Genomic DNA, 8,208 nt, shown 5'->3' on the forward strand with positions numbered 1-8,208 from the left:
GTTTTCCTTTACCTTATTCATTCATTGAAGCCTTTGTGGGGTTTGATTTAGAATCTGTATAAAATTTGTTCATTTCCTTTACCCACAGATTTTGAAGGTTTTACTGAAGATGAGGTTTGTTTAAATTGTTTAGTCTTTGAATGTTAGGAAAGCAAAAAGTACTTCTGTCAAAGTGTATTTTGAGGGAAGATAATTCAAAAGCTAAAACATCACATTTCTGAAAATATTTTATTAAATTTGTTGTATTTTCTTTGTTCATGACATGTGCATTGCATTCAGTGTCTTCTTCCCTACTCCACAGAGTTTCACGTTATCTCTATTCAGGCCTTGCCCCTGCCCTTCCTTAAAGAAGCCCACAGGAGGCCACCAACTTGACATCTCAGTTCTCCTAATTCCACTGCTTGGTTTGATCCCATCACCCTCTTAGATTACTCATGCCTGCTTGCCAGGGGATCAGGGAGCCTTAGGTGATAGAGGTCAGAATCCCACTAAACTAGACTACCTCTTTTTTTTTTTTTAACTTTCTTTTCTTGAGCTACTGCCCAACTGGTGGAAATTCAGATATAGTCTAAGCAGAGAAGAAAGAGGGAGAGACACTGGGCAGCTGCTTAGCTGTGACTCTGCTGTAGGACATGGAGTCATGCTTAACACAGACCACGGCTGTCTCTTGCTCTTCTCTCTATCTGGACTCTTGGGGATGAATCTATTTCAAACGTTTCATGCATCCTATTTTCAGCTGTTCTTTACTCAGCCTGTTTTCATTTAGCTGCTGGCCTCTCACTCCTGACAGTTGTGCCCTCTCTTCTTGCTTGTCTTAGAGGTCTTCACTCTTAACAGGCCTTTGTTCTTCTCTGCTTTTGAACTTCTGACTTCTCTGTTTTCAAGACAGAGTTTCTGGTTTTGTTTCCTGTCTGCTCACAGTGCTACTAATTTCATATTTTACTCATTTCAAATTTTTCTATGAGAGTGATAATTTTTTATATTTCATTTTTTTAAACTGTTAGTAAGTGGCACTGGGGTCATAGCTACATAATACAGGATCCTACATATCTGATCTTTGGGCCCAACTATGTTCTTCTCAAAGTGATAGTCTGTAAGTACATTAACACTGCAAGTGTGCAGTGCTGTTGTTCCTGAGACTGACCCGTTTTTTGCCACATGAAAGGAGTGGGTTTTTTTTCATGCTCTGCTATCCCTGATGATCCTGTGCAGCAGGAGTATATCACAATTCCACTTCCTCTCAGCTGCCTGCAGGATAAAGCATTCTGCTGAATAAGTCTGATGTAGAGAAATAATGAAGATTTTGGTCCTACTATTATTTGCTGCTGTTTTGTGATGAGTCTCCATTTCATGTAAATTCCTGCTGGGGAAAAAAGCCCCAAACACAAAACCTGGAGGAAATTCTGTTAATAGCTTTGGTTGTCGATCTTCTCTTGTGCCAGTCATGTGTTCAAGTCTTCTTAGGTCATTTTGGTGAAGGTAAGTCCAAGTGCTCTGCTTTTGGGTAGATGCATTTCTGTCCCAGGGCAGCACTTTCTGCTTCTCAGGTGCACTGAGCTCTGTGGTTCTCAGCAGCATCGCATCATGTTCCTTTGCCCTGTGAGAGAGGACTCCACTCAGTACTGACCATGTCCAGCAATCATCAAGCTCTGGAAACCAATGTGAAAGCACCTATGGATACTCCAGTTTCAGCCCTGTGACTTCATCCCCACAGAAGTGTGTCCACTGCATCCACTGCCACTGCTTAATGTCACCCATGTGTCTGTAATCTTCTCAACTTCTGGACAAGGAACTCCTACAGAGGAAAAGTGCAAAGGCAGATGAAGACAGAAATCAGTCTTCCACCTAAGGAGAAAGCTGAGCTCACCCATAACCTTTCGGGTATTTCTCCATAGTTCATTAACTGTTAGGGCAATGCTTCCACTTAACAAAGCTTCTATGGTTCAAGGCAACATCTTGTGGTTTATGATGTTCTCTTGTCACCTCACTTGGAAATGAGTCAGCAGAATGTATCAGCTTTCCACTGGGGAAACTGGCTTCTTGTTTGGTTATCTGCTCAGCAGAAGGATCTGTAAATCTGAATGGCTAACATAAAGACCCAAATTTTTTAGTTGCCTTTGATAAGTGATCATTTCTCTGGGATTGCTGTGATTGGATGATTACAGGACCTTTAGATGTTCATTAAGCACCAGCTCATTGGTCATCAGTGCTTTCCAAACCTCTCGCTCACTGAAACCAAGGATACCATGGTGGAGTTTCAGTGAGCTCCAGCTAATTTCAGAATCTCTCTTGGGCTGTTCTAAAAAGAGCAGCTCTTAGATCTGTCAATTGTCTTGTAATTTCCATTTATGTTTTTGCCTCTCTAAGAGCAGTTAAAATTTACCAAGCTTTGGAGGTTCCATTCAACAACATCAAAATACATCAGACAGAAATTGCTGGACATTGAGTAGGATAATGTTTTTTCAATTGGAAGAGATTTATAAATTCCTTTGGAGTCACTTCATCTGCTCTTAAAACAGAGCCATGCCATTTCTAACAGAGGACATGAAGGATATTCACTCAGTGGTGCTGTAAGGCAAGTAGAAGAATGAAGAATTGTGCAGTGGAACAGACATATTTACCCCTCTGAATGCCCTGAAACATTTAATGGCCTAAGTGATCAGGAATATTGCTGTGCCTGTTGTAGCTGAGTGTAGAGTTCCATGGCTTCCAGCACCCTGGGTTGCCCTGTGTGTTCTCTTGCCTGTCCAGGTTGACAGTAAACTATTTAGGTGACTGTGATGGTACAACTTGCAGACAGTCTATTACCTTCTGTCTCACTCTTCAGTGTCTCGGATTAATTTCATAGATAAAAGAACCTTTGTCCTTTAAATCTTCTTTCAGTCGTTTGAGTTAAAAATGAAGTGTCGGATGTGGCTTTAATTTCCTGCCTATTTTCTTTTAGGCCAGGTCTTTGGCTTTATTTAATCCAGGTCATTTGCTGTTGTTTAATCAGTGTGATATTTTAATGCAGCTGTTTACATTTGGCTATTGCTCTGGCATGTTTAGAAACACACAACATGCCTGAAGTGTAGAAAGAAAATTGCTAAAAACTGAGAAGTACAAGGAGCAAAATACTTTTTTTTCTTGTTTTTAAAAAACCCCCAAACCTGGTTATCTTAACATAGCCTAGAATGGACTTTGCGAAAAGATGACAAAGATAGTCTTTGTTTGGAAGATGTTATTTAGATATGGCTTATGCAGATGAGAAGTAGTTTAAAATGTGAGGGACAGTATGAATTTAAGGAACTTCTTCATATTTTGAGATTTTAAAAACATAAATGCAAGAAATTATCCACAGTAATTTGTTAATAGTAAAAAAGAAAAAACATCTGTACCAACCCAAACTATTAGGATAAAGCCTATACAGAATTTAAATAGCTGCTTTCAAAGCTAGAAGTGAAGTGTGCTGCTTGATGTCATTCATTGCCTCTTTTTAGGGAACTTAGATTTCCCTGTGGTCATATTGGATTGACTCCGGAAAACATAGAGGGGTCTAAACATCTGAGAGGGAGGTCTTCTGCTGCCTGCTGCAGAGGCTGCTCATGCAGTAATGCAGGTTGTTCTTTTCAAAGAGAGTCAGAACAAAACCACCCCTCCGTGACCAAAACCAAACTCTAAGACACCTTAAGTGTATTGGCCTTTCAGTGCCTTCTTTGTTCTGAGGCTGCACCATCTGCCTCCTGCTGCATTGGGATTCTCATGAAGTGTTTATTTCTGTAGTGTCTGAAAGTTTGGGCTATAGCATAGGTGTTAAAAGCACATAAGGAGGTAGCATTGTGCCTAAAGATCCTAAAGTTAAACAAGTGGGAGAGAGGATATTTTGGCCTTTTTAAAAAAAACTGTTTTGTTTTGTCCATTGTGCTATTTTCTGTAGCTACTCTTATTTTCTAGTTGCTTCCTGTTATTACTGGGGATTTCACTGCTCACACCTGCTTTGTGTTTCTTGAGTAACTCTTTCATAAGCTATCATGCAACTTTTACAAGTTTTTCCATTTCGTTTGAGCTTTCTTCTTTTTGTTGCACTTGTATACCTACATTTCTTTTAGCTGTTAAACAAAATCAGTCTGTATTCTGCTTCAAACTGCTTGCCACAGGCCTTTGGAGGAACTAATTCCCAGCACATAGGCTCCTGCTGAAAATGCTGGTTAGACTGCTGGAGATCTTGCTACGCCAGGGCCACTGGGTATCTGTTGTGATCATGAAAGATAAGCCCAAAGTGAGAATGAAAACCTGCTTCCTTACTCATTCTGGTCTGCTCTGCAGCACCCTTGTCCCGGGGTACTGCAGCCTGGAACCTCTTTCACCTGGCTGCAAGAACAGCACCAGTGTGACCTGCACAGACTGTGCAATGGAAGGAGCTGTGTAAATAGAAATTACATGCAAAAGGGCTTAGAACTCAGAAGTCCTTAAAAAACCCCACTTCCTAAGATTTTGAATCAAAGAGATTTATCAGGCATCCTACTTTACTAGCAGTAAGAAAAATTTGGTATGAGCCAAGACTTCTGGCCCAAAGCTCAGAACAGCAGGTTTTCAACTCCAAAAAGGTGCAGGTTTTACCTCGTTGTTGATACTTGAGAGAAATCAAGTGTAAGCACTCCTCACTTTGAGACATCAAGTGATGATGATGGCTCTGTTCCAGCAAAGGCAATATTCCAGGGAAAGATAGCATAGCTGAGCAAGTCAGCTGTCTAAAAATGGCTGTGTTAGAAAGGAAGAAAGAGTGAGAATAGAGAAGGTCTTCTCAAATTAAAAAAAAAAAAAAAAAAGTGTTATTTTAATAGTTCTTCTGACTCCCTCCTAAAAGTGGCCTCAGCTGTTTGTACATTGTCTCCCAAGGTTATTGTCCTTCCACTGGAGGTGGTTTGTTTTAAAAAATGGTGACTTAAAAAAAAAAAAAAAAGACAGAAAAATAAGGTGCTCTAGTTAATATTAAAAGAAAATACAAGCAAGGCAAAAGATTTATTCAGAATATTATCAAAATTTTATTCAATCTGAAACTCATCCCTTCCAAAGCTGATATCAGAGAAAACAGCAACAGTTAGTTTACAAATTGGTTATTTAGAGAGATTTGAAATTCAACTTAATTTAGTGCTGATTTTGAAGTAATTGTTGTGTTAACCTAGGAGATCAGATGAAAGAATACAAATTTATCTGTGTGTGAACCAGAAATTCTCACAGAAATTGTCATTTGTTTTTCTGGAGTGTGATTCCTGGGCTAGTAACTTCCATGCAGCTGAAACATTCCCCTCTGTGGATTCAGTGCAGTTCATGGCTGTCTTTTTTACTCCACACAGAAATGTTGTTTCCATGGAAGGACAGTATTTCCTAGTATCACAATGGTGGTTTTCATTCTGTTTTTCTTCCCTAATACAGCTACATATTTCTAAACTTGGCACTACTTATTAGCTTGGGTGGTTTTGTTTTCAAATTTATTTTCACAGAATTTAAGTAACTCTAGGTTTCTTCAGCGCATTTCTGGAATTAAGAATACAAATTAATTAAATCTTGCTCAAATGAAAGCCCTCTAAAGAAATTGTATTCAGCTGTAACTCTCTCTGCTTTGCTAAGATTAATGAATTTTAGTGCTCAAAAGGCCAAATCTATGTTCCTCACAAACAGGAAGCCCACAGGTGGGTGCCTTTGTCAGACAGGATAACAGAGTCTGGTGAAAAAGCTTTGATGTGTGCAGTGACCAGGTCAGATGTAGTATGTGATAGCAAAGCTTGATTGGATAAGTGAGAACAGTAATATGTGTCTATATATGTTGTTTTCCAGACACCCTGAAGCATTTCTGGTTCATAAAAAGACCCCCTATATGAACAGCTCTTCTCCCCCCCTCCCCAGTTGTGTTAGGTTTTGGGCAGGGGGGGAGGGTGAAGTTGAATACATGAAAATACTTTGGGATTTTTTAATTTGCTTGCATTTTGGCATTTCTCTCTTTTAATTTTGAAGGGGTTTAAAAAAGGTTTAGCCTCTGAAACATTTTGTTTCTCCTGGCACATTCTAAAAATCATCAGCTTTTGATAAAATTATAATTCTAACTAAAACCTAGAGTTCTCCCATAAGTTGATGACAGAACCTGGAAATCTGTTGTTTTTATAACTTGTGATAACAGAAATGTTGAACAATTAATACACTCACAAATACAATCCAGGTTTTGAAAATTAAACAAAATACTAAAAAATGCCAAACAAAAAAAAAAAAAACCATGAGAGCACCACTCTTACATACTTGGTTCAGTATTTTAATATCTACTCAAACCTGTACCTTAGAAAGGATTTGAAAACATTATTATTTTCTGGATTTGTTTCTCCTGCTATATTTATCTATTTTTTATGCTGCCTCATGTTGGCTAGTACAGAAGTACTTGAATTTGATGAGTTTAAGGAACCTTGCAAGCCACTCAATTCAGCTTTTCAACCTGTGGTTACAGAAAATTTAGAAAAGTCATGTCAAAGCATTAAAATCTTGAGTGCTTATGTCAGGTAGCTCTGGATTCCATGACTACTTCCATCTCATTTAACCCTAATACCAAGCTCACTCAAGAGGACAAAAAATAGTCTATTGCAAGAGCCATCAGGTTATAAATAGTGAAAGTGTGTTACCTCTCCCTGCCTTTCCCATTGCCGTCTGAATGCTCCTCATTGTGCTCCCAGTTAATGTTTTAGTAGAGATTCCCACTCCTGTTGCACTAAGGACATCTGCCTTGTCTAGCATCAGCCAGTGTGAATAGCACTGGAGTTGGTGTGTCTGCATGGTTCAGCATAATTCAGTACAAGGACAAGGCTCTGCTCCCTAAAGCAGGATCCTCGTGATGCTCATGAGGGACTGCTTGCTTTCTCAATGGTTTGTTTATTTGGGTATGGCACAGATTTGACTAGAGCAGGAGAGTTTTTCTTCTTAAAGTGCGCTTTTCAGGCAATGGCTGTGCAATTGTTACATTGAAATCTCAAAGAAAGCTTCTTCTAGTAGATTAAACCTTGGACGAGAATTTAATAAATTTGGCTACTAGGGGTTGTGACCAGTTTGATAATGGTGAGCCAATAATTTTATCATTGTGTGCTTGATGCTTACCTAATTAAACCTGTTCACATGCACTGAAGCTGGATATTTTTACACATCAGAGCCAAGAGTAAGAGTGTTTCACTAGAATGCTGGATGGCTTAGTCTGATGTGACATTTATCTTCACTCATCAGAAGTGCAATCAGTGGGGAGTTACCCAGATCTTTGTTCGTGAAGATAAATGTCAAATATTATCTATCTACATTCTCATATGGTGTCTATCACCATGGTATCTGAATGCCTTCCAAAGCAGTGATGTACACAAATTAGATTTATACCAGTCAGCAAATGATCATCACAGAGATGTCGCTGACAATTTTCTGGCAGTGCCTGTTTGCATCGAATCTTTCCTGTTTCCTTTCGTTCTGTATCAGACAGTGAGAGACAAGCTTGTTTAATTATTGGGGGGGGGGAGAGGGAGGGGGAATCACAAAAGATAGATTGGACAGTATGATGGAATACTGAATTCATAATAAATTCTTTCTTTCACCTTGTTTTGAGTTTTCTTTTCTGCCCAGGAGGCTAAAGACACGTTCCCTTTTCTGAAGTCAGTCTTGGAATAAGCAATGCCAACAAGGCCAGGTGTAATTTAAAAATATTTATGCATTGTCAGTTCTGGAATTAATCTTTCTTAATTGAATTGACATGAACTCATGTCTGCAGGTAATGTAAACTGTCAAACACTCTGCCAGTGACAGCATGTTGGTCAGGGTGGTGAAGTTAATGAGAGATCTAAATTATGATGGAATATCTCAGTGTTGGCTTTGGAGCCTGATGTTTATAAATGCATTAGTAACATCACATTAGCTACAGGCTACAGACTCTGGAGTTCAGAAGGGCTAATTACTTGTTTGCAGTTTCTGAAAGAACCGGGGACGAGTTATTTGCACCTCAGAAACATTTTAGTATATGCACCTCAGTATACATTTAGTATATTTGCTGCAGTTGAATTTCTTTCCCTTGAAATACATATAATGGAATTTTTAAGCACAATATATTTCTCTATATATAGTATAGGGCCCTTAGTGTCTGGAAATACTGTTTTAAAATACACGTATCAAACTATTTATTGATGCTGTCTAGGAGGGTCTTACCCATTTCCA

This window comes from Pyrgilauda ruficollis, unplaced genomic scaffold (genome assembly GCF_017590135.1).
Source record: "Pyrgilauda ruficollis isolate IOZ18807 unplaced genomic scaffold, ASM1759013v1 scaffold15, whole genome shotgun sequence".
In the NCBI taxonomy this organism is placed as follows: domain Eukaryota; kingdom Metazoa; phylum Chordata; class Aves; order Passeriformes; family Passeridae; genus Pyrgilauda; species Pyrgilauda ruficollis.